This window comes from Mesoplodon bidens (genome assembly GCF_964165515.1).
Source record: "Mesoplodon bidens genome assembly, chromosome: 3".
NCBI classification, from domain to species: Eukaryota; Metazoa; Chordata; class Mammalia; order Artiodactyla; family Ziphiidae; genus Mesoplodon; species Mesoplodon bidens.
This window is the reverse complement of record NC_138178.1, coordinates 64952441-64977439: the sequence shown is the minus strand read 5'-3', so window position 1 is coordinate 64977439 and position 24999 is coordinate 64952441. Positions and strand designations below refer to the sequence as shown.

Sequence of the window (24999 nt, the reverse complement as noted above, 5' to 3'; positions counted from 1 at the left end):
GGAATGTATATTCTCTAATGCTGTTCCATTTGGCAACACCCTGTTTACCCTTCGAGACCCAGTTCAAAATTTACCTGTGATGAAGCTTTACCTAACTCCCTAAATACCTTTATTATAAGACCATGTTGTATTATGTAAGTCCCTAGAAGGCATGTTGTATCTTTTTGATCTCTATATCTTTCGGATTGCTTGGAATATACTAGATACTAATAAATAAGTGCTTCCTGAATAATAATAATTTTAGCTAGCATTTACTACTAAATGCCAGGCACCATTTAAAGCTCTTTACCCATGAAAACTGTTAATTCTCACAAAACCCTATGATGTACATACTATTATTAGCCCCACCTTACTGATGAAGAAACTGAGACATATCCAAGGTCACATAGCTAACATGGCAGAGCCAGAATGGGTGAACGCATGTACACATAAATGGTAGAGTTCAGCTACCCATGGCATCTGGAGGCTGCTTTAGATATAAGCATGGTGGTACCTGAAAAGCAGTCCACTCAGCAGCAGCAGCAGCACTGCTTACCATAGTGGAATTCCATCTTGAACAAATAAATGTTAGAAGCAAGCACAACCATACCTTCCCCAGCTCATCTCTGAGGTGGCAGAGTCCATGTACTCATTGCAGAGCAAGCTAGGAGTAAACTAAGAGGCAAACAGCTAGCTGGGCTGCCCCAAAGGAGTTTTGTTTTTTTGCTTCAGAGTGTTGGAGTGAATATTCTGAGGCAAATTAAGTATGATCTTTCATCCAGCCCAGACTGAGTCAGGAGCCATCCTTATTTGGAAGGGCCTGTGAAGTCGCTGGTTGAGAGCGAATGGTGAGATGCTGCTAGAAGTTGCTTTGCTGTGTTCTTCTTCACTGACCTCAACTGTCAAGTGAAGAAAGCCAGACTGTAGGCTAATTGAGATGTGAAAAGATAGGTGATCTCTGGTTTGAAAGAAGGGAATAAGCAAGAGGGGAAATGAGGGAAGTGAAAGATTCAAAGGTAAGAGAAAGTAGAAAAGGAGAGGAGGAAGAGGTTGGGAAGGAAAAAGAGGTGAGAAACAGCTGATTAGTTTGAGAGAAATTCCACTTGAATGTTTACAGCAACATAATCAGAGGAAGTAATAACGTCCTTTGTTACCACTCTTCACCATTTCTGGAGGCTTTATTGTCTTGCATGACTTGTACATTTGGTAGGAGGCATTATTTTTCCAGTCAAACTAAAATTTACCTTCCCCAGTTACAGAACAGAATGAACAATACATTCTGTAAGACATCTATAACTTAGACTTTTAAAGGGAAAAAGTACTTCTAAATTATTGAAAGTCTGAATTATACAGTACTTTAAAGGAATATGAATTTATTGCTTTCAAAGAGATACCATAATAAGTTATCAATAGTATAACAGTCTTTCCTGGTTGAGGTATCTAGAGGACTTTTCTAAGAAATGTATAAGAATTATTTTTATAATGGTTATAAATAAATAATGGCTTAAAATACATTAAGAGTATCTTTCAACCTGGGATCCAGGATGTATTTTCAAGGGTCTATGAGTTCTCCAGAACAGTTCACATATTGAACTGAAAGCAAAGTTTACAATATAAAATAAATTTATGTAAACATATGATAGAGTATTGTAATGGTCACTTATTAACTAAGCACATCAACATGATTTGTAACATTATTACAAATGTACATATACATTTATTTGTTTTCCTAATCTGAGCTGGTATCAAGCACACTGCTTTAATTGTACAGAATAATGAGAAAAGGAGGCTCACTTAATATGTAAATGACACAGTCCCACTAAGTAAAGACCAAAATGACATCACTGGTACACTGTACCAATCTTGGATTTTCAATATCCTAGAAAGAGTGTGGCAGAAGAAGAGAGCCAATAGTAATGAAAACTGCCAAGAAGCCTGTGGGGCTGCAGGCAGCTCCATATTCATATTGTGAGCTGCAATTGTTTCAGCAAAACATCATCTATTGTATAAAAATAATGTTGTTAATTTGAATTTTATTAGTTTTATAGGCTTTTTTTCTACTTAACTTTTAAATTTGTTTCAGTTTATAGCTAAATGAGAAATATATGCATAAAGAATATATACCTAATTTTATGTTTGTTCATATTTAAGTAAAATTATAAAAATAACATACATCAATACTAAAAGACTGCAGTTTTAAAATCAATGAAAAGCAGCCTATAAATTGCTAAAGTTTGAAAAGCAGGGCTTAAAAACAATATTCTCTTATGTCAGGTAAGCATTCCTCTTGTATTCTCATTTACATTATTAATTTGCTAAGCTAATTTGTTAAAGGAGTATAATAATCATCTACCCCACAGAGCTGTTGTTAAAATGAATTAAGATAACATATATTGGGATTGAACTGAATCTACAGATAGCTTTGGGTAGTAAGGACATTTTAACAATATTAATTCTTCTAATCCACAAACACAGAATATCTTTCCATTTGTGTCTTCTTCAATTTCTTGCAACAAAATCTTGTTTTCATTGTACAGATCTTTCACTTCCTTGGTTAAATTTATTCCTAAGTATTTTATTGTCTTTGATATTATTGTAAATGGGATTGTTTTATTTATTTTTCAGATATTTCATTGTTAGCGTGTAGAATCACAACTGATTTCTGTACATTGATTTTATATCTCAAAACTTTACTGAATTCATTGATTAGTTTCAAGTGTTTTTGGTTGAGTCTTTAGGATTATCTATATATGAGATCATATCATCTGCAAATAACAACAATTTTATCTCTTCCTTTCTGATTCAATGTAATCCCTGTTAAAATTTTAATAGCATTTTTCACAGAAATAGAAAAAACAAACCCTAAAATTTGTATGGAACCACAAAAGACCCTGAATAGCCAAAGCAATCCTGAGAAAGAAAAAGGCAGAGGCATCACATGTTCTGATCTCAAAGTATACTGCAAAGCTATAGTAACTAAAACAGTATGGTACTGGCATAAAACTAGACATACAGACAAATGGAACAGAGAGCCCAGAATTAAACCCATGCATATACAGCCAACTAGTTTATGACAAAGGAGCCAAGAATAATACAGTGGAGAAAGGACAGTCTCTTCAATAAATGGTGTTGGGAAAACTGGACAGCCACATGCAAAAGAATGAAACTGGACCCCTATCTTAGAACACACACAAAAACCATTCAAAATGGACTGAAGAGTTAAACATAAGACCTGAAACTGTTAAACTTCTAGAAGAAAACATAGGGGAAAAGCTCCTTGACATTGGTTTTGGCAATGATCTTTTGGATATACATCAAAGGTACAAGCAACAAAAGCAAAAATTGACAAATGGAACTAAATCACACTAAAAAGCTTCTGCACAGCAAAAGAAACAATGAACAAAATGAAAAGGGAACCTACGGAATGGGAGAAAATATTTGTAAACCATATACTGGATAAGGGGCTCATATCCAAATATATAAAGAACTCAAACAACTCAATGATAAAAAGACAAAAAATATGATTTAAAAATGGGCAGAAGAACTGAACAGATATTTTTCCAAAGAAGACATCCAAATGGTATATGAAAAGATGCTCAACAGCACTAGTCATCAGGAAATGCAAATCAAAACCACAATGAGATATCACCTCACACCTGTTAGAATGGCTATCATCAAGAAGACAAGAGATAAAAAGTATTGATGAGGATGTGGAGAAAAGGGAATGTAAATTGGTTAGGCCACTATGGAAAACAGTATGGAGGTTCCTCAAAAAATTAAAAAACAGGACTGTAATATGATCCAGCAATTCCACTTCTGTGTATATATCCAAAGGAAATGAAAACAGGTTATTGAAAAGACATCTGCATCTCACATTTACTGCAGCATTATTTACAACAGCCAAGAAATGGAAACAACTTGAGAGTCCCTCAGCAGATGAACAGCTAAAGAAGATGTGGTATATATATATATATACAATGCCATATTATTCAGCTATGAGAAGGAAGGAATCCTGCCATTTGTGACAACATGGATAGACCTTGAGGGTGTTATGTTAAGTGAGATAATTCAGACAGAGAAAGACAAATACTGTATCACTTATATGTACACTCTAAAAAAAAGTCAGTCTCATAGAAACAGAGAGTAAAATGGTAGTTACCAGGGACTGAAGGGTGGGAGAATTAGGGAGATGTTGGTCAAAAGATACAAACTTGTAGTTAGAAGATGGATAAGTTTTGGAGATCTAATGCAGAGCATAGTGATTATAGTCAACAATACTGTATTTATTACATATTTCAAAGTTGCTAAGAGACTAGATCTTAAATGTTCTACCACAAAAAAGAAATGATAATTGTATGATGTGATAGTGGTGATAGCTAATGCTATGGTGGTAATCATACTGCAATATATAAATGTATCAAATCAACACACTGTATACCTTAAACTTATACAATGTTAAATGTAAATTATATCTCAAAAAAGATAAAATATATAACATGACTAACAGAGGCTGATGAATAATAAGCACTTAATAAATATTAGTTCTTTCCTCCTTTACTCAATCTCTATATCCAATGGAGGACAGGAAAGGAAAGGACCTCTTCCAATAGCTTCTACACATATTTGGACCCCATCTTGACATTCCAGGTGGAAAGCTATTTCTATGGGAACCCTGTTAACTATGCTGGCAAGCTTCAATTATCACGGATGGTTTAATTGAAAGTTTCAGCTATCTTGTAAACCTATCTACCATTTATTCTTCCTACAGGAAAATGTATGCCAAGTTCTGAACAACTGATTTGCAAAGAAACTTTAGCATCCCATTTTGGACTTGTGTTTTGCATTATTTGCAAGAGATGCTGTCAGATTGTATCAGGAAGGAGTTGTTGAGCAATAGGGTAATACGATACTACTGTGCTTTAAGAATTCAGGTGGATATGGAAAGGATACATTGATAAGAGGCAAGGTTGAAGAAGATGTGGTTGGTTCAACTTTTATAATACCAGACCAGGTAAGGCCCCAAACTAATGCGTGGAAGTAGGAATTAATGGGCAGGGGCTAATTTGAGAGGCTGAATGGACAGCACATGTCAACCAGCAGGACACTGGGGGAGAGGGACAGTGAGTTAAGATGACCCTGGGGTCTCCCTAGATGAAGACCCAGGATGATTTTCCCAGAGGCATACTGAGAAGTGTGGACAATTAAGTTAGCAACAATTGTACTACTTCAACTGTGGAAAATGAGAAAACTGATGTTTGAATGAAAATATTTAACAAACATAGTCTAAAACCAAATAGTATTTGATTAAAATTCTTCCCATTAAAAAATAGTTTAATTGCTATTTTCTTATATAAACTTGATTCTAAATCTTGAGTGCAAATGGTTTAATGAGAGTAATATAAAAGATTCAGGATACTGACATGGATATGGGAAGGAAAGAAAAAGGCAAAGTGACAATTTTCTAGTTACCTTTATTTTAATATAGATAAAGGCAGAAAAATAAAACTTGGGCTGAGTAACTGAAGTGCTGGAGCCAGTGATGGAGCATGAAGGATGTCAACTGTGGCCAAAGGATTCACACTGTCCAGATGGGCATGAGTATATGCCAACAGGTTTCCTCAGGGCTGGTCTCAAGAAAACAGCAAAAGCTTGGACTCTAGGGAGTTTATTAGATATTAATATATAAAAGGACCACAGTCTGATAGAAGAAAAGCTAAATTACCTTCAAAAGTATGCTGGGTCTTTAATCTCCTTATCAGTAAACATACTTGCCTGTGGTCTGTAACACTGGACCACTACAGAGAGCCAATGCTTCTCTGCATGGAAAGTGACAGGTAGGATACCAGACATTCCTAAATAGATGCTGGGCTCCTGGTCCTTGTGGTTGCCAGAATATCGGGTAGCATTTCCATTCCTATCATAACAACCTAGCAATCAATCGAACCCTCAGAGGCACAAATGAACAAGGCTCAAGGCCATTACTAATTGGATATAAGTTTATACAAGTTATCAAACTCTCTAGGCCTCCTGGCCATTATCTTTTTTAAAAAAATGAGAAATAACTTAATTTCTTATATTATGAAAGCAATTGGAAAATACAGATATGCAAACAAGCAAAACCCCAAACCAAAAATCTTACTATATGCCCTTCCAGGTCTTTTTCCTGTACACAGATCAATTGTACACACACTGATACACAGGTATATTTAACACAATGAACATGCTGTTTGATAACACAAATATCTTTAAAATTGTTTCCAAAATTTACTACCAATTCAAAATTACATAAATGCAAATTTGGATAAATATGCCATTTTGAATCATTCAATTTTTTTTTTCTTTTGGGCTGCGCCGTGTGGCTTGCGGGATCTTAGTTCTTTGACCAGGGATTGAATCTCTGGGCCCACGGCAGTGAAAGTGCCCAAGTCCTAACCACTGGACTGCCAGGAAATTCCTCATTCAAACAAATTTAACAATGAAAGAAATGAAGTTGTAGTCAGAGCCCTTCAACAACCTTAAACAATTAAAAATATTTCTCATATATAATAAGAAACAACTCCCTATGGAAATAGTTACCTGGTAAGATAACCTATTCAGGGCATATTTGAAAACTAGACAAAGTAGGAAAGAGCCTTAAGGTCTCATTTATAGACTCTTTACTCTTGTTTTACACACAAATTTAACTTGATCAACTGAAATCGGTATTTTTGTACAGAACTAATAATGAATGCTCTACTTATAATCTGATGAATTATAACTCTCTCTCTCACACTGCCCTTGACTTATACACCCCTTATCTACTTTACTATGAACCCACTGAGATAACAGCGTTATTTTATTTGAATGGAGATACGTGTGCCCCATTGCTCTTTCAAAAAGATGCCCAAATGCCCCTTCCACTATCACCCTTTATGAAAGACTCTCTTTCTGACCATCTATTCTGTGACCTTGTCTATTCCCAAATATATAAGGGTGAAATATCTTCCCAGAACTTATACCTCTTACTCTTGGTCCTCTGAAGCTCCAGACTTCAGCTTCCAAATGTCTACTAGACCACTCAAAACAAAACTAATTCTCCTTCCTCCAAAATGTGCTCCACCTTTTTCAGGGCACTACAACAATTAATGGTATCACAACAGTGGTAGGCTTTCAGGCTGGGTCAACTTGATCCTCCTGGTCCTCCTCATACTATATACAATCAGTGCAAGGTTCTGTCTCTCAAATCTGTCCTCTCCCTTTAACAACCCTAGGTACAACTTTAAGTCCTGGATTTCATCACTCTTTGTCTGAACTACTGGGATAGTATCTTGTTGTCTCCTAATTCCTCTAAAATACAAATCTTTACCACTTTACTTACTTCTTCATAAAACCCTTAGTGGTTCTCAGATGCCAATACAATACATTTGAACTCTTTATAATAAAGTATAATGCTCTTCTGTGATCAGATACTGTTTTACCCTTTAAGAAAATCATCTCCTACATGTCCACCATATAACAACTGTTCAAAATTCTACAAAACTTTTGATGCTTCAGTCAAATGCCAACTCCCCTGTGAAGTTGTGGATCATCTTCTTAGAATTAACTGTTTCCTCCTCAAATTTCCCATTATGTGGTATTTATGACTATTTGTATACAACTTTCTCTCTCACACTCACTAGTCTTAGCTCCTTGAAGACAGGAGACGTTAGTTTTGGTACTTTATATTTCTTGAACAGATGAATAAATGATGCTTTATTATCTGGTTTCAGAGGTCAAAATAAGTTAGATAGGGACAGAAGAATTCAGACAGAAACGGCAAGTGACAAGCGACTACCTGACAGCAAAGTGGGAGGAAAAAAATACAAAAAAAACCCTTAAGAACTCAAAAAGAATTTCAGTGTGGGGCAAATAGCCCTATATCTCTTAGGGGCATCACTGTATTTTCCAGAATAGCACTGTGATTGACACTGATACTAATTATAGCAAGATATCAAGAAAATTTTAAACTATGTTTGGTATCCTGTATTTAAGAAGGGAAGAAAACAGCAGAAGTTTGAAATGTATTTTAGAAAGACTTTTATACAAATGGTTTTATTATTTAAAAGTTTATTTATTCAATTATAAAATAAATACCCATTATAGCAAACTTGAAGATAAACAAAGACAGAATGAAGAAAAAGCACCCCAAATCTTAGTCTGTATTTTTAAAAAAATGTAGGTCACATAAGCACCAAATGATTATTCTAACTAAAAACACTTTAATGCTTAAAGAGCTCAAACTAACAGTTACCCAGAAAAATTTGGCCAACTAGAACTCATTCTAGTTCTAGGACACAGACAGCTAATGTTTTACTGAATCACTACATAGTTATTCATCCAACACTTCTGTTTTTAATGGGTGATTGAAGAATGATGGGGTGGGGAAGAGATAAGGAAATGGGGAACAACAACATTGAAAAAGGGGGATAAAAATGGAGGGTGAGAGAGAAAGAAAGGGAACACAAAATAAAGAAAAGGTGGGAGGACAATTAAGAAAAGTGTGTGCCAGGAAGAATAGGAACACAAAGAGAAAGCCAAATATATGAGCAGACACATTAAGAAAAAGGACAGACAGCTCTTCTTGAATTTCCCCTCTCTTGACTTCCTTTGTTCTAATTGATTTCAAGCCGATGTGTATACCCTTAGATGCATGGTGAATTCCAATGAAGTCCTCCTACACATATACTTTATACCAACACAATCCAGTTAAAAGGATTTTAATTAGTGTGCACCATTCCCTATAATTTCAACATTTTAAAAATGAATAGTCTCACTAAGTACCAGATGGTGACATGTACTAATTCATCAGGCCTATTCAATAAATGAGCATATTAAAATGAATGCACCTATTAGACATGTGTTGCCAACGCTCCATCCGGAGGAAGCCTCCCCTTAAATGAGTGCCCACGGAAGGTGCAGATTTACTGTGCAATACTCACAAGTGCCTCCTGCAATTATTTGCAGCAGCAATACCATCACTCTTGCCATTCCCTCTAGATCACTCGATATTTCATGCTAAGCAGCCTGTGAGCCCTGCTATTCCTCTATAAACTATTTGACCTTTGTACGCAAGAGTCAGCTAAATATTGGGTCTACCATTTTTCTACTAAAGAGAAGATTTTATAAGCTTATGAAGGTCATTTGTTAAGTGGACAAACAGGTGAGGGATAGGTCAAAGGAAGCTCTTGATCCAACTCTCTTTTTCCTCAATTTGTCTGTATGGCAGTGAAAGCCTTAGCTTTGCTAGGTCAGGGAATAAAATAGTGCAAGTGGAAATCCTGCATGACAGGTTACCATGCTCTGATTTTCTCTAAATATTGTTAGCATTGAAGAAAAAGGTATAATCTATTGGTAGGTCTCAAAATACTACTAGGTACAATTTTTGTTAGAGAAAGAACTCCTAGAAGCCGTTTGTTTTCTTAGCTTTTCTTACTTATCACTCTTCCATTTTATATTATCTTGGATCATTACAATTCCAAATATATTCTGATGGTAGTAAATTTCCCAAATCTTTGTAGGTATACAGAGAGAGACTAGTTTCTGATTTGCTGATGGCACTAAAAACCAAGTGGCTGATTAAGTAAGGAAGCAGCAAAGCACAGACAAAACCTAGACTTTGGAGAAGAAAGGGGTATTGTGAAAAACGTATGTCATGTGGTGCACAGCAGGCACTGACAAATGTTAGTTCCCTTCCCAAATAATAACAAATAGTAGGAAAAATTTCTGTTTGCTCATTAAAAAATCAACCTGAAGGGAAACCTAACTGAAGAGAAGTCTAAATATGAATACATTTGGAGAATTTTGAGATTATGGTAGAAAATGTGATCTTGGGGCATACCTTTAAAATTAAAGACAATATACTTTACCTTACAAAATAAGCCTAGAAGACAGAATTTTGAGAAATCTGTGCTTGTTTATGATAAAGGGCAATGGTTATTGCTTAAAATCAGAGTATTACCCAAAAGAATTCTTAGGGGAGGGTAAACCAATAATAGAAACAACAAAATTTATAGTTATAGACTAGAAAAGCCTCCCTAATGGCAAAGGCCATTTAAATTTTATTACTTTCCCTGGGCTCTTGCCTAAAAATGAGGGGTAGAAATAATTAATTATTCAAGCAGAATTTAATTAATTTAGACATAATTAAAAGTCCAAAATAACATGAACATTTTCACCAAGAGGTTTCTGTGCAATGCTTCAATAATTAATTTTTTTCTATTATTTTAATGAATAATTTTGGTAATTTCTATTATTTTTCAGGTTTTGGTTCTACCTTTTTCCTCCTTAGATAAGAGGATATTTTGGTAGAGTGTTCAGCAGACAAACAAGTTCTTCTTAAGAGTTCTGTGTTCTGAGACAAGACAAAACTCAAGAAGACAAGATATCAAAACCAATCAATTCCTAGCCCAAATACTTAGGAAACATGTTAGAAAAATGGAACTCTGCCTAATTGGAGAGAAAGCAATGATTTATACTAACCTAGGTAGACTAAGACGACTTTTGGACAACTCCAAAAAATAATCTATTGTTAAATTATGAAGAGCACAATTACCCCACAAATCCAGACAGAAAGGCAGAAAACACAACGCTTCTTGAACATAGAGGGTATGAATAGCTTACTGTGAAACTATATGATAAAAGGCACAGCACCCACTTTCATTTTACAGGTAGCTCTAACTAGAAGACTGCATTAATATTAAAGCTTAACTTGATTTGGAACAATATAAGAGTCTAAAGTAAATACTGAGTTTGACAAAAAGCAGATGAGTCAGATGCACAAAGGGAGCTGGTGTGGTCTAAGTCTGACATCTAACACTGGGTTGGGGATTCTACTTCTGTCTCTGTCTTTAAGACACAACTCTGTAGTAACATTTATGCCTCTGGCTACATGGCAAGCTACCTCCAAGGTGCCTGGAATTCCTTGGAAAGGCGCCATCAATATATTAATGTAAAAACAGACTGAATTAGCTTTTCCCAGATGATATACACCAAAACAATGAAAAGACAATACTTAAAATATGTAGTTTATCTCTTGTCTTTTAATTGTCTGATTGGTAGATCTGAAATGAACAGACTCTCAACATAAATGAAAAAAAAAAAAAAAAACTTCCACATCTTGAATGTGGTCTTCAAATTGTGAGGGGACTTTCAAATTGTAAAACGTGAAGTTACTATGCCATATTCATGGTTAGATAAAACTTGTTTTTTACAGTAGGGCTTCTTAAACTTTAATGTGCCTGCAAAGCACCTGAGTGTCTTGTAAAATTCAGATTCTGATTTAGTAGGTCTGGAGACACAGATCATGCTTTGAGTAGCAGGTTTTAGAGTATATACAAAATATGGGGATGATAAAACTCTGGGAAAAATAGTATTATATGGAAAAATAATTTATACTGCTCTTTGGACATGTAGCTAAGGTAGAATACCATGATGAAGTTTTATTCCAGAGCTACATAACACAGTCTATGGAATTAAAATCAAGAGCACAACTCAGAAGAGCCAACACAATTTTGAAGAAGAAGAAAACTGGAGGACTGACACTACCCATCTTTAACACTAACTATAAAGCTACAATAATCAAGACAGTGTGGTATTGGTGAAAGAACAGACAAATGAATCAGTGGAACACAAAAGAGAGTCCAGAAATAGATCCATACAAATATAGTAAATTGATCTTTGACAAAGGAGCAAATGCAATTCAATGGAGAAAATATAGTCATTTCCACAAATAATATTGGAACAACTAGAAATCTATATGAAAGAAAGAAAGAGAAGAAAGGAAGGAAGGAAGGAAGGAAGGAAGAAAGGAAGGAAGGAAGGAAGGAAAAGAAAGAATGGAAGGAAGGGAGGGAATCTACACAAAACATTATACCCTTTACAAAAATTAACTCAAAATGGATCAAAGACTTAAATGTAAAATGCATCACTATAAAATTCCTAAAAGGTAACACAGGAAAAATCTAGATGACCTTGGGTTTAGCAATGACTTTTTAGATATTATACCAAAGGCACGATCCATGAAAGAAAGAATTAATAAATTGGACTTCATTAAATTAAAAACATCTGTTCAGTGAAAGACAATGTCAAGAGAATGAGAAGATGAGCCACATAATGGGAGAAAATATTTGCAAAAGATAATCTGAAAAAGAACTGCTGGGGCTTCCCTGGTGGCGCAATGGTTAAGAATCCTCCTGCCAATGCAGGGGACATGGGTTTGAGCCCTGGTCCGGGAAGATCTCACATGTCGTGGAGCAACTAAGTCCATGAGCCACAACTACTGAGCCCGAGTGCCAGAACTACTGAGGGCCATGCGCCTGAAGCCCGTGCCCTGCAACAAGAGAAGCCACCCAATGAGAAGCCTGTGCACTGCAGCGAAGAGTAGCCACCGATTGCCGCAACCAGAGAAAAGCCCATGTGCAGCAACAAAGACCCAACACGGCCAAAAATAAAAAAATAAATAAATAAACTTATTAAAAAAACCCAAAAAGAACTGCTATCCAAAATATACAGAGAATTCTTAAAACATAACAATAAGAAAATGAACAACCTAACTAAAAAATGGGCAAAAGATCTGAAGAGATACATAATTCACCAATGAAGATATACAGATAACAAATAAGTATGTGAAAAGATGGTCAAAATCATATGTTGAGCAATCATCCTCCTTGGTGTTTACCCAAAAGTTGAAAATTTATGTCCATACAAAACATGCACACTAATGTTTATAGTGGCTTTATTCATAATTGTTAAAACTTGGAAGCAACCAAGATGTCCTTCAGTAGGTGAATGGATAAACTGTGGTACATTGATAAAATGGAATATTATTCAGTGATAGAAATAAATGAGTTGGCAAGCCATGAAGATATGTAAGAATCTTAAATGTGCATTACTAAGTAAAAAACTTCATACTAGTATATGATTCCAACTGGTATATGATATTCTGGAAAAGGCAAAATTATGGAGACAGTAAAAAGATTAGTGGTTGCCAGAGGTTTTGGGGAAGAGAAGTATGAATAGGTGGAGTACAGGGGCATTTCAGGGCAGTGAAACTATTCTGAATCACGGTATAATGGTAGATACATGTCATTATACATTTGTCAAAATCCACAGAATATACAACACAAAGAATGAAACACTGGGCTTTGGCTGATAATGATGTGTCAATGTTGGTTCATTTGATTGTAATGAACGTTCCACATTAGTGTGGGATCTTGATGGTGGGGGAGGGTGTGTACGTGTGTGAAGAGCAGATATATGGGAACCCTCCTTACTTTCTGCTCAGTTATGCTGTAAACCTAAAACTGCTCTAAAAAAGGTCTATTAATTAAAGAAAATTGAGAGCACACATATCTCTAATGCTTAAGAAAAGAATTAATGGTTCACTGTAAGCATGGAAATTGTCTATAGCTAAATTAGTATAGCAGTAAACTAATTTTAGTTTATATAAGATGGCACATAATTTTTTTTTAATTTAAAAATTTTCAATGAGACTTTGTTTTCCAAAAGGGTATTGTTTGATTGATTGACGAGACAGAAGGGAGTCCTTCCTTCAACAACAGGGATCCATAAGAGAGCATCCCCTGGTAGTGCCGTGGGTACTAGAGGCGAATGTGCAGGGATGATGGAGGGTTTCTTTCAACGAGCACTATGTTTTCCATTTCCAGTTATATTTTCAATTTTCCCTTCAGGACTCTCACAGTGCTCCTCCTCAGCTCCAGGCTCAGTGCAGGCCTGCCTGAGACCAGGCTGGGCTGAAAATCGACCTGTGCTACTCTGAAATAAGGGGCAAGGCTCTGAGTGCAGCTCTTTCCCCTAAGACTTTCTAGACAGAGTTGGTGAGAAAAATCCAACTTTAAGCAAACTCTGCTATGCCTCTGCCCACCAACTGCAATCTATTGCTTTTTATCCTTTAGTTCCTATTTACTGGGCTACTACTAATATGAATACTATGTACGTCATATCTCTAATTCATACAATAACCTTGAGGGGCAGCAATTACCATTTTAATAAATGAAGTGAGGGATTGAAGAGATTAAGTTCCTTGCTCAGTGCCACACAGCTTTTTAGTAGTAAGCTGAGATATGAACCCAGTGCTGACTCGCTTCAAAGTCCCACACAATTCTATTAAATCATGCTGTTTCTATATTCCTTGATAACCACCATGCGCCCTCTTTGCTGAGTTGAAACACTTCTCTAGTTTCTGATCCTAGCACATCCCATTCCACTCTGTACTTGGCCACTCCCTTAGCTAAAGCCACCAGTAGCTCTGGGAAAATGATATCTCAATTCTCAGTATTGTTTCCATGGGACTTACACTGGCCAGGACAGTAGCTTCTTCTCAAGGTGAAGAGTATTAGTCATTGTTAACCATTGTGTTCATCCTTCCTTCCAGTCTTGTTAGTTTAACTGCTGACATTATCTAGAAGATCTATGAGTTCTAGGCAATAGTACAGAGGAAAAACACTGTCCTTCTTGTCCAGGAAAAAAGCTAGGAAAATGGCTCAAAAATCAAAACGCTGTTTAGAATAACAGAAACCAAACACAACAATAAAAAGTGATGGATTATGGAACAAAGTCTAATGTGTGAAATGTGTGAAAATATCTGATTTTGGTAAGATAGAAACATCTAACTATGAGAGCTAACCTATTGATGAAAAACTGAAGTCATGGCCTAAAAAAAAAAACCAAAACAAGTCATAAGCAGTTATCAAATAACACATGTCCTTTACCTCCTCCATTATCACTTCATAGAGTAGTTATAAAATAAAGGTTCTGTAACGGGTTCCTTTTAATTGTTATTAATTTTTGAAACACTATCTCCTCTCTATTGCTACTATTTTTGAAAATAAGAGGTATCTACCGACTAGCAAGAAAATTTACAGTACAGATTCAACTACTTACTGGCATAATGGAAAGACAGGATATAAGTGTTGAAAAAAGTTCTATAAAAAGAAAATAAATTGAAACCAGATTTTTAAAGAAACTGTATTGTAAGATAAACCTTTTATCTCTCTCTTTTTAGTACAATACTTAAAATTTTTGTGACATATAGAGATGATATAGAAAGTTCAATATTTCCACATACCCTCAAACATTGAGTCTAAACACTAGCAAAGAGAGATTTTCAAAGTAACTGATTAAAGTCAAACCTCTGCATCCATTTTATCCTTAGCATATTTCTTTATCTTTTAGGAAAAGATGACCGCCCCCGCCTTTTTTTTTACCAGAAACTATCAAACAAGCTAACAGATGGCAAGGGCATCGAATCAAGTCTAATTTGGGTTGAATTCAAGTTTGATTATCTAGAGACATGAAAGCAATTTACCTATATTAGCATCAAATGCCTAATACTGATAAAAATCTTATGGAAGTATGATCCAGTAGAAAGCCTTCCGTATTGGGACTTAAAAGATCCCCCTCAGGCTAACTAGTTATAAAACTGCAGCAAAGTCACACATTACTTCTGCCTCAGGATCCTTTATCTGCCCAAAGGGATGACAATAACTAGTCCTCCTTTCTATGAGATACTGAGAGGATAAAATGGAATCTTTAAAAAATTTTTTTCTTCACTGGGTGTGGTAGGCAGAATAATGGCCTTGCAAAGATATCCACATCCTAATCCCCAGAACCTGTGAAAATGTTACCCTATATAGCAAAAGGATCTTTGCAGATGTGATTACATTAGGAGAACAGGAGGTTATCCAGGATTATCTGGGTGAGTCTAAAGTAATGACAAGGGTCCTTAAAAATGAAGGAAAGAGGTAGAAGGATTAGAGACTGACTGATGCAATAAGACAAAGACTTGACCAGCCATTGTTGGCTTTTAAGATGCAAATGGGCCATAAGAGTGATGGTGGCCTCGTAGAATGAATTTGGGAGTGTTCCTCCCTCTGCTATATTCTGGAAGAGTTTGAGAAGGATAGGTGTTAGCTCTTCTCTAAATGTTTGATAGAATTCACCTGTGAAGCCACCTGGCCCTGGGCTTTTCTTTGTCGGAAGATTTTTAATCACAGTTTCAATTTCAGTGCTTGTGATTGGTCTGTTCATATTTTCTATTTCTTCCTGGTTCAGTCTCAGAAAGCTGTGCATTTCTAAGAATTTGTCCATTTCTTCCAGGTTGTCCATTTTATTGGCATATAGTTTCTTGTACTAATCTCTCATGATCCTTTGTATTTCTGCAGTGTCAGCTGTTACTTCTCCTTTTTCATTTCTAATTCTATTGATTTGAGTCTTCTCCCTTTTTTTCTTGATAAGTCTGGCTAATAGTTTATCAATTCTGTTCATCTTCTCAAAGAACCAACTTTTAGTTTTATTGATCAAGTTTTATTCATTTTTGCTGTCGTTTCCTTCATTTCTTTTTCATTTATTTCTAATCTGATCTTTATGATTTCTTTCCTTCTGCTAACTTTGGGGTTTTTTTTCTTCTTCTTTCTCTAATTGCTTTAGGTGTAAGGTTAAGTTGTTTATTTGAGATGTTTCTTGTTTCTTAAGGTAGGCTTGTATAGCTATAAACTTCCCTCTTAGAACTGCTTTTGCTGCATTCATAGGTACTGGGTCATTGTGTTTTCATTGTCATTTGTTTCTAGGTATTTTTTGATTTCCTCTTTGATTTCTTCAGTGATCTCTTGGTTATGAAGTAGTGTGTTGTTTAGCCTCCATGTCTTTGTATTTCTTACAGATTTTTTCCTGTAATTGTTATCTAGTCTCATAGTGCTGTGGTCAGAAAACATACTTGATATGATTTCAATTTTCTTAAATTTACCAAGGCTTGATTTGTGACCCAAGATATGATCTATCCTGGAGAATGTTCCATGAGCACTTGAGACGAATATGTATTCTCTGGTTTTTGGGTGGAATGTCCTATAAATATCAATTAAGTCCATCTTGTTTAATGTATCATTTAAAGCTTGTGTTTCCTTATTTATTTTCATTTGGATGATCTGTCCATTGGTGAAAGTGGGGTGTTAAAGTCCCTGACTATGATTCTGTTACTGTTGAGTTCCCCTCTTATGGCTGTTAGTATTCGCATTATATATTGAGGTGCTCCTATGTTGGATGCATAAATATTTACAATTGTTATATTTTCTTCTTGGAATGATCCCTTGATCATTATGTAGTGACCTTCTTTGTCTCTCTAATAGTCTTTATTTTAAAGTCTATTTTGTCTGATATGAGAATTGCTACTCCAGCTTTCTTTTGATTTCTATTTGCATGGAGTATCTTTTTCTATCCCCTCACTTTCAGTCTGTACATGTCCCTAGGTCTGAAGTGGGTCTCTTGTAGACAGCATAATAACGGGTCTTGTTTTTGTATCCATTCAGCCAGTCTATGTCTTTTGGTTGGAAGATTTAATCCATTTACATTTAAGGTAGTTATCGATATGTATGTTCCTATTACCATTTTCTTAATTGTTTTGGGTTTATTATTGTAGTTCTTTTCCTTCACTTGTGTTTCCTGCCTAGAGAACTTCCTTTAGCATTTGCTGTAAAGCTGGTTTGGTGGTGCTGAGTTCTCTTAGCTTTTGCTTGTCTGTAAAGGTTTTACTTTCTCTGTTGAATCTGAATGAGATCCTTGCTGGGTAGAGTAATCTTGGTTGTAGGTTTTTCTCTTTCATCACTTTAAATATATACTGCCACTCCCTTCTGGATTACAGAGTTTCTGCTGAAAGATCAGCTGTTAGCCTTATGGGGATTCCCTTATGTGTTACTTGTTGTTTTTCCCTTGCTGCTTTTAATATATGTTCTTTGTACTTAATTTTTGACAGTTTAATTAATATGTGTCTTGGCATTTTTCTCCTTGGATTTATCCTATATGGGACTCTCTGTGCTTCCTGGACTTGACTCACTATTTCCTTTCCCATACTAGAACAAAAAATTTCACAATTTGTATGGAAACACAAAAGACCACGAATAGCCAAAGCAAGCTTGAGAAAGAAAAATGGAGCTGGAGGAATCAGGCTCCCTGACTTCAGACTATACTACAAAGCTACAGTCATCAAGACAGTATGGTACTGGCACAAAAACAGAAATATACATCAATGGAACAGGACAGAAAGCCCAGAGATAAACCCACACACATATGCTCACCTTATTTTTGATAAAGGAGGCAAGAATACACAGTGGAGAAAAGACAGCCTCTTCTATAAGTGGTGCTGGGAAAACTGGACAGCTACCAGTAAAAGAATGAAATTAGAACACTCCCTAATACCATACACACAAAAATACTCAAAATGGATTAAAGACCTAAATGTAAGGCCAGACACCAACAAACTCTTAGAGGAAAACATAGGCAGAACACTCTATGACATAAATCACAGCAAGATCCTTTTTGACCCACCTCCTAGAGAAATGGAAATAAAACCAGAAACAAACAAATGGGACCTAATGAAATTTAAAAGCTTTTGCACAGCAAAGGAAACCATAAACAAGACGAAAAGACAACCCTCAGAATGGGAGAAAATATTTGCAAATGAAGCAAAGGATTAATCTCCAAAACATACAAGCAACTCATGCAGCTCAATATCAAAAAACAAACAACCCAATCCAAAAATGGGCAGAAGACCCTACTCGACATTTCTCCAAAGAAGATATACAGATTGCCAACAAACACATGAAAGAATGCTCAACATCATTAATCATTAGAGAAATCCAAATCAAAACTACAATGAGATATCATCTCACACCAGTCAGAATGGCCATCATCAAAAAATCTACAAACAATAAATGCTGGAGAGGGTGTGGAGAAAAGGGAACCCTCTTGCACTGTTGGTGGGAATGTAAATTGATACAGCCACTATGGAGAACAGTATGGAGATTCCTTGAAAAACTAAAAATAGAACTACCATACAACCCAGCAATCCCACTACTGGGCATATACCACGACCATAATTCAAAAAGAGTCATGTACCAAAATGTTCACCGCAGCTCTATTTACAATAGCCAGGACATGGAAGCAACCTAAGTGTCCATCAACAAATGAATGGATAAAGAAGATGTGGCACATATATACAACGGAATACTACTCAGTCATAAAATGGAACGAAACTGAGTTATTAGTAGTGAGGTGGATGGACCTAGAGACTGTCATACAGAGTGAAGTAAGTCAGAAAGAGAAAAACAAATACCATATGCTAACACATATATGTGGAATCTAAAATAAACAAAGAACAAAAAAAGTCAGAAGAAACTAGGAGCAAGATGGGAATAAAGATGCAGACCTACTAGAGAATGGACCTGAGGACACGGGGAGGGGGAAGGGTAAGCTGGAACAAAGGGAGAGAGTGGCATGGACACATACACACTACCAAACGTAAGGTAGATAGCTAGTGGGAAGCAGCCGCATAGCACAGGGAGATCAGCTCGGTGCTTTGTGACCACCTGGAGGGGTGGGATTGGGTGGGTGGGAGGGAGGGAGAGGCAAGAGGGAAGAGATATGGGGACATACGTATATGTATAACTGATTCACTTTGTTATAAAGCAGAAACTGACACACCATTGCAAAGCAATTATACTCTAATAAAGACATTAAAAAAAAAAAGAAATGGGCCATAAGGCAAGGAATGCAAGGCAGCCTTTAGAAGCTGGAAAAGGCAAGCAAAAGAACTCTCCTTCGAAAGGAATGCAACTCTGACAAAAATGCAATTCTAAACCACTGAGACTAATTTTAGACTTCTGATCTCCAGAACTGTTAAGATAATAAATTTGTGTTGTTTCAAACCACTAAGTCCACTATAATTTCTTAGAGCAGTAACAGGAAACTAATGCACTGGGATCAATCTCAGCTCTGACACTTGGGTCAGTTTTTAATGTTTCTGAACTTTAGTTTCCTTATCTGGAAAATGGGGATTAAGATTGGCAACTACTGGTTGCAATAGATATCAAATAGGATAAGTGCTGAGTGCTATTCAGTGATTTTTTTAAAAGTTAGCTATTTGTTTACTACTTCTTATGTTATACTAAGGCAATATAATGCAATTATTTTACAAAATCTAAATGCAACTTATAGTTTCCATATACTGTACACAAGAAATGTGCATTAAAGCTTCTATCATTATATAGAAGTCATTGGTTTGTTCTCATAGACTGTAAGGTTGATGTTCTTTTAGATCTCAAATTTCCCAGAGAAGAAATATGTGTGTAATTTGTTTTAAACCCGGTTTATACATCCAGTATAAAGTCAAGACTCACCACTAATTTTTATTCTTATATTTTTTTCTTTATCCTTCAGGAAAAGGTGTCTTATATACCACAGAACTTTCGACGACAAAGATAATAAAATTTAAGATAGAAAGATAGATCATCATAGTCCCATCTTTTAATTTTACTAGTAAAGAAAGAAATTCATGAGGAAGTTAAATGGATTTGGTTTGTTATCAATACTCAGCCAGTTCATGTCAGAGATGGATTACGTCCTGGGTTTTCTACCTCCAGATTTGTGCTATTTTGTTACAGTAGGGATTAACAAACTACAGCCCATGGGTCAAATCTCGTCTGCCACCTGTTTTTGGTAAATAAAATTTTATTGGAACACAGGCACACCCATCATTTACATATTGTCTGCAGCTGTTTTCCTAATACCAAGGCAGAGCTGAGTAGTTGCACAGAGACTGTGTGGGTGGCAAAGCTTAAGGTATTTATGACCTGGCCCTTTAACAGGAAGATTGCTGATCCCTGTACTACAATGCATTGCTTCTCAAGGCATGGAAGCTTAATTTATCTTATAAAATGTTTCAAAACAATAGATTTTAAAAATGAACTTGCAGCAAAGTTTGACACAAATAAAGGAATACTATGCCTTAATGTATCATACAACATTAAATATGTATGAAATTCTGTGCAGTGCAGGTACTATGGCTCCACTAAGATACCATGGGGGTGAGTTCAACTTTGGCTAAATGATGTTGATTTAACAACAGCAAAAAAATTCACCCCAGCATACAAATGCCAAGCAAAATAAGGTAATAACTTGTCATTGCCGTAATCATTATTTAATAGGAACTACTGTAAACATATTTGATCATAATTTATCTTAAACATTGATAATTATTAAAAATAATGTAAAACACTATGTTTCCTTCATAAAACATTTATTCATTAATATTTATTGAGTACCTCATCCTAGTGGGATTAAACACCTTTTATAAGACACACACCCATGTTTTCTTATGATCGAGTAAGGGGAAAGGAAATAATAATTATTGGGTGTGAAGAAGTACCAGGAACTAAAACATATAACCACTGAATTTTCAAAATAAACATATGAAGAAAGAATTCTTTTTTTTTTTTTTTGCGGTATGTGGGCCTCTTACTGTTGTGGCCTCTCCTGTTGTGGAGCACAGGCTCCAGACGCGCAGGCTCAGCGGCCATGGCTCACGGGCCCGGCCGCTCCATGGCATGTGGGATCCTCCCGGACCGGGGCACGAACCCATGTCCCCTGCATCGGCAGGCGGACTCTCAACCACTGCGCCACCAGGGAAGCCCATGAAGAAAGAATTCTTATTTCCATTTTTACAGCGGAAGAAACAGACTCAGGGAAAGTGAGCATCCCACCAAGGTTACACCAGTAGGGCTATTAGGTGGCTGAGCTGGGACTCTGGCCCAGGCTTTTCAGTCTCTAAGATTCCCTTTTCATTACTTCTCCTACTTTTAATAACGTGTTCAGATTCAACAATCTCTTGTATATTTGGTATAGAACTGTGGGTCTCAGATGACTACTTGTTCAAGTACTTTGGATTCAAAGTACCTTCTGAGAAAATTAAAAATTGGCCTTGCCTTTAGTTACTTTCCATGGGGAAGTGAAACAGTCCTAAGTTTGGGCAAAAAGATAAATCAGGCTCCTAAATTTTTTAAAAATAAATGTCAATTTTGCCATTTATACAATTTCATCATGTAAAGTATGTTGATCTCCCTTGGACAATAATACAGGATACAGGAGAGAGACCCTCGAGATGGCAGAGGAGTAAGACATGGAGATCATCCTCCTCCCCACAAATACATAATAAATACATCTACATGTGGAACAACTCCTACAGAACACCTACAGAACTCTGGCAGAAGACCTCTGACTTCCCAAACGGCAAGAAACTCCCCACGTACCTACCTGGGTAGGGCAAAAGAAAAAAGAAAAAACAGAGACAAAAGAATGGGGACGGGACCTGCACCTCGGGAAGGAGCTGTGAAGGAGGAAAAGTTTCCACACACTAGGAAGCCCCTTCACTGGTGGAGACAGGGGGTGGCTGTGGGGAAGCTTTGGAGCCACGGAGAGCGCAGCAACAGGGGAGCAGAGGGCAAAGCGGAGAGATTCCCGCAGAGAAGATCTGTGCCGACCAGCACTCACCAGCCCGAGAGGCTTGTCTGCTCACTCGCCGGGGCGGGTGGGGGCTGGGAACTAAGGCTCCGGCTTCGGAGGTAAGATCCCAGGGAGAGGACTGAGGTTGGCTGCGTGAACACAGCCTGAAGGGGGCTAGTGCACCACAGCTAGCCCAGAGGGAGTCCGGGAAAAAGTTTGGAACTGCCTAAGAGGCAAGAGACCATTGTTTCGGGGTGCTCGAGGAGAGGGGCTTTACAGCACCGCCTAAACGAGCACCAGAGACGGTCCCAAGCCGTGGCTATCAGCACGGACCCCATAGACAGGCATGAAACGCTAAGACTGCTGCTGAAGCCACCAAGAAGCCTGTGTGCAAGCACAGGTCACTATCCACACCTCCTCTCCCCAGAGCCTGCGCAGCCCGCAACGGCCAGGGTCCCGTGATCCAGGGACAACTTCCCCGGGAGAACCCACGGCGTGCCTCAGGCTGTTGCAACATCACGCTGGCCTCTGCCGCCTCACCGCATTCCATACCCCGCCTTCCCCCCAGCCTGAGTGAGCCAGAGGCCCTGAATCAGCTGCTACTTTAACCCTGTCCTGTCTGGGAAGAAGCAGACGCACTCAGGTGACCTACACGCAGAGGTGGGGTCAATGCAAAGCTGAACCCCAGAAGCTGTGCGAACAAAGAAGAGAAAGGGAAATTTCTCCCTGCAGCCTCAGGAGCAGCGGATTAAATTTCCACAATCAACTTGATGTACCCTGCATCTGTGGAATACCTGAATAGACAAAGAATCATCCCAAATTGAGGCGGTGGACTTTGGGAGCAACTGTACACTTGGAGTTTGCTTTCTGCAAATAATTTGTTTCTGGTTATATGTTTATCTTAGTTTAGTATTTAGAGTTTATTTTCATTGGTAGATTTCTTTATTGATTTCGTTACTCTCTTCCTTTCTTTTTTATATATATACAGATATATATATTTTTTTCAGTTTTCTCTTTTTGTGAGTGTGTATGTGTATGCTTCCTTGTGTGATTTTGTCTGTATAGCTTTGCTTTTACCATTTGTCCTAGGGTTCTCTCTCTCCATTTTTTTTCTTAATATAGTTTTTAGTGCTTGTTACCATTGGTGGATTTGTTTTTTGCTTTGGTTGCTCTCTTCTTTCTTTCTTTCTTTTTTCTTTTTTTTTAAATTACTTTATAATTTTTAAAATTATTAAAAATTAAAAATTTTTTTTCAATTTAAGAACTTTATTTATTTTATTCTTTCCTTCTTTCTTTTTTTCTCCCTTTTGTTCTGAGCCATGTGGCTGACAGGGTCCTGTTGCTCCGGCCAGGTGACAGGCCTGTGCCTCTGAGGTGGGAGAGCCGAGTTCAGGACATTGGATCACCAGAGACCTCACAGCTCCATGTAATATCAAATGGTGAGAATTCTCCCAGAGACCTCCATCTCAACGCTAAGACCCAGCTCCACTCAACAACCAGCAAGCTCCAGTGTTGGATACCCTATGCCAAACAACTAGCAAGACAGTAACACAACCCCACCATTAGCAGAGAGGCTGCCTACAATCATAAGAAGGTCACAGACACCCCAAAACAAATCACCGGATGTGGTCCTGCCCACCAGAATGACAAGATCCAGCCTCATCAACCAGAACAGAGGCACTAGTCCCCTCCACCAGGAAGCCTACACAAACCACTAAACCAAACTTAGACACTGGGGGCAGACACCAAAAACAATGGGAACTACAAACCTGCAGCCTGCAAAAAGGAGAGCCCAAACACAGTAAGTTAAGCAAAATGAGAAGACAGAGAAACACACAGCAGATGAAGGAGCAAGGTAAAAACCCATCAGACTAAACAAATGAAGAGTAAATAGGCAGTCTACCTGAAAAAGAATTTACAGTAATGACAGTAAACATGATCCAAAATCTTAGAAATAGAATGGAGAAAATACAAGAAACATTTAACAAGGAACTAGAAGAACTAAAAAGCAAACAAACAGTGATGAACAACATAATAAATGAAATTAAAAATTCTCTAGAAGGAATCAATAGCAGAATAACTGTGGCAGAAGAACGGATAAGTGACCTGGAAGACAAAATAGTGGAAATAATAACTGCAGAGCAGAATAAAGAAAAAAGAATGAAAACAACTGAGGACAGTCTTGGAGACCTCTGGGACAACATTAAATGCACCAGCATTTGAATTATAGGGATCCCAGAAGAAGAAGAGAAAAAGAAAGGGACTGAGAAAATATTTGAAGAGATTATAGTTGAAAACTTCCCTAATATGGGAAAGGATATAGTCAATCAATTCCAGGAAGCACAGAGTCCCATACAGGATAAATCCAAGCAGAAACATGCCAAGACACACATTGATCAAACTATCAAAAATTAAATACAAAGAACAAATATTAAAAGCAGCAAGGGAAAAACAACAAATAATATGCAAGGGAATCCCCATAAGGTTAATAGCTGATCTTTCAGCAGAAACTGCAAGCCAGAACAGAGTGGCAAGATATATTTAAAGGGATGAAAGGGAAAAACCTACAACCAAGATTACTCTACCCAGCAAGGATCTCATTCAGATTCAACAGAGAAATTAAAACCTTTACAGACAAGCGAAAGCTAAGAGAACTCAGCACCACCAAACCAGCTTTACAACAAATCCTAAAGGAAGTTCTCTAGGCAGGAAACA

General features: G+C 37.0%; 1 protein-coding gene across 9 annotated transcripts in view; it reads right to left on the bottom strand.

Moving 5' to 3' along the window:
- PEAK1 (pseudopodium enriched atypical kinase 1) overlaps positions 1-24999 on the bottom strand; it is a gene marked incomplete at its 3' end in the record, with an annotated part of 295822 nt that overhangs the window by 64284 nt on the left and 206539 nt on the right. The window contains exon 1 of one of the 9 annotated variants that reach the window (XM_081230139.1): positions 590-608. The exons of the other annotated variants lie outside the window; for them this stretch is intronic. Of the gene's footprint in view, positions 1-589; positions 609-24999 lie in introns of those variants that run through there. 9 annotated transcript variants of the gene reach the window in all.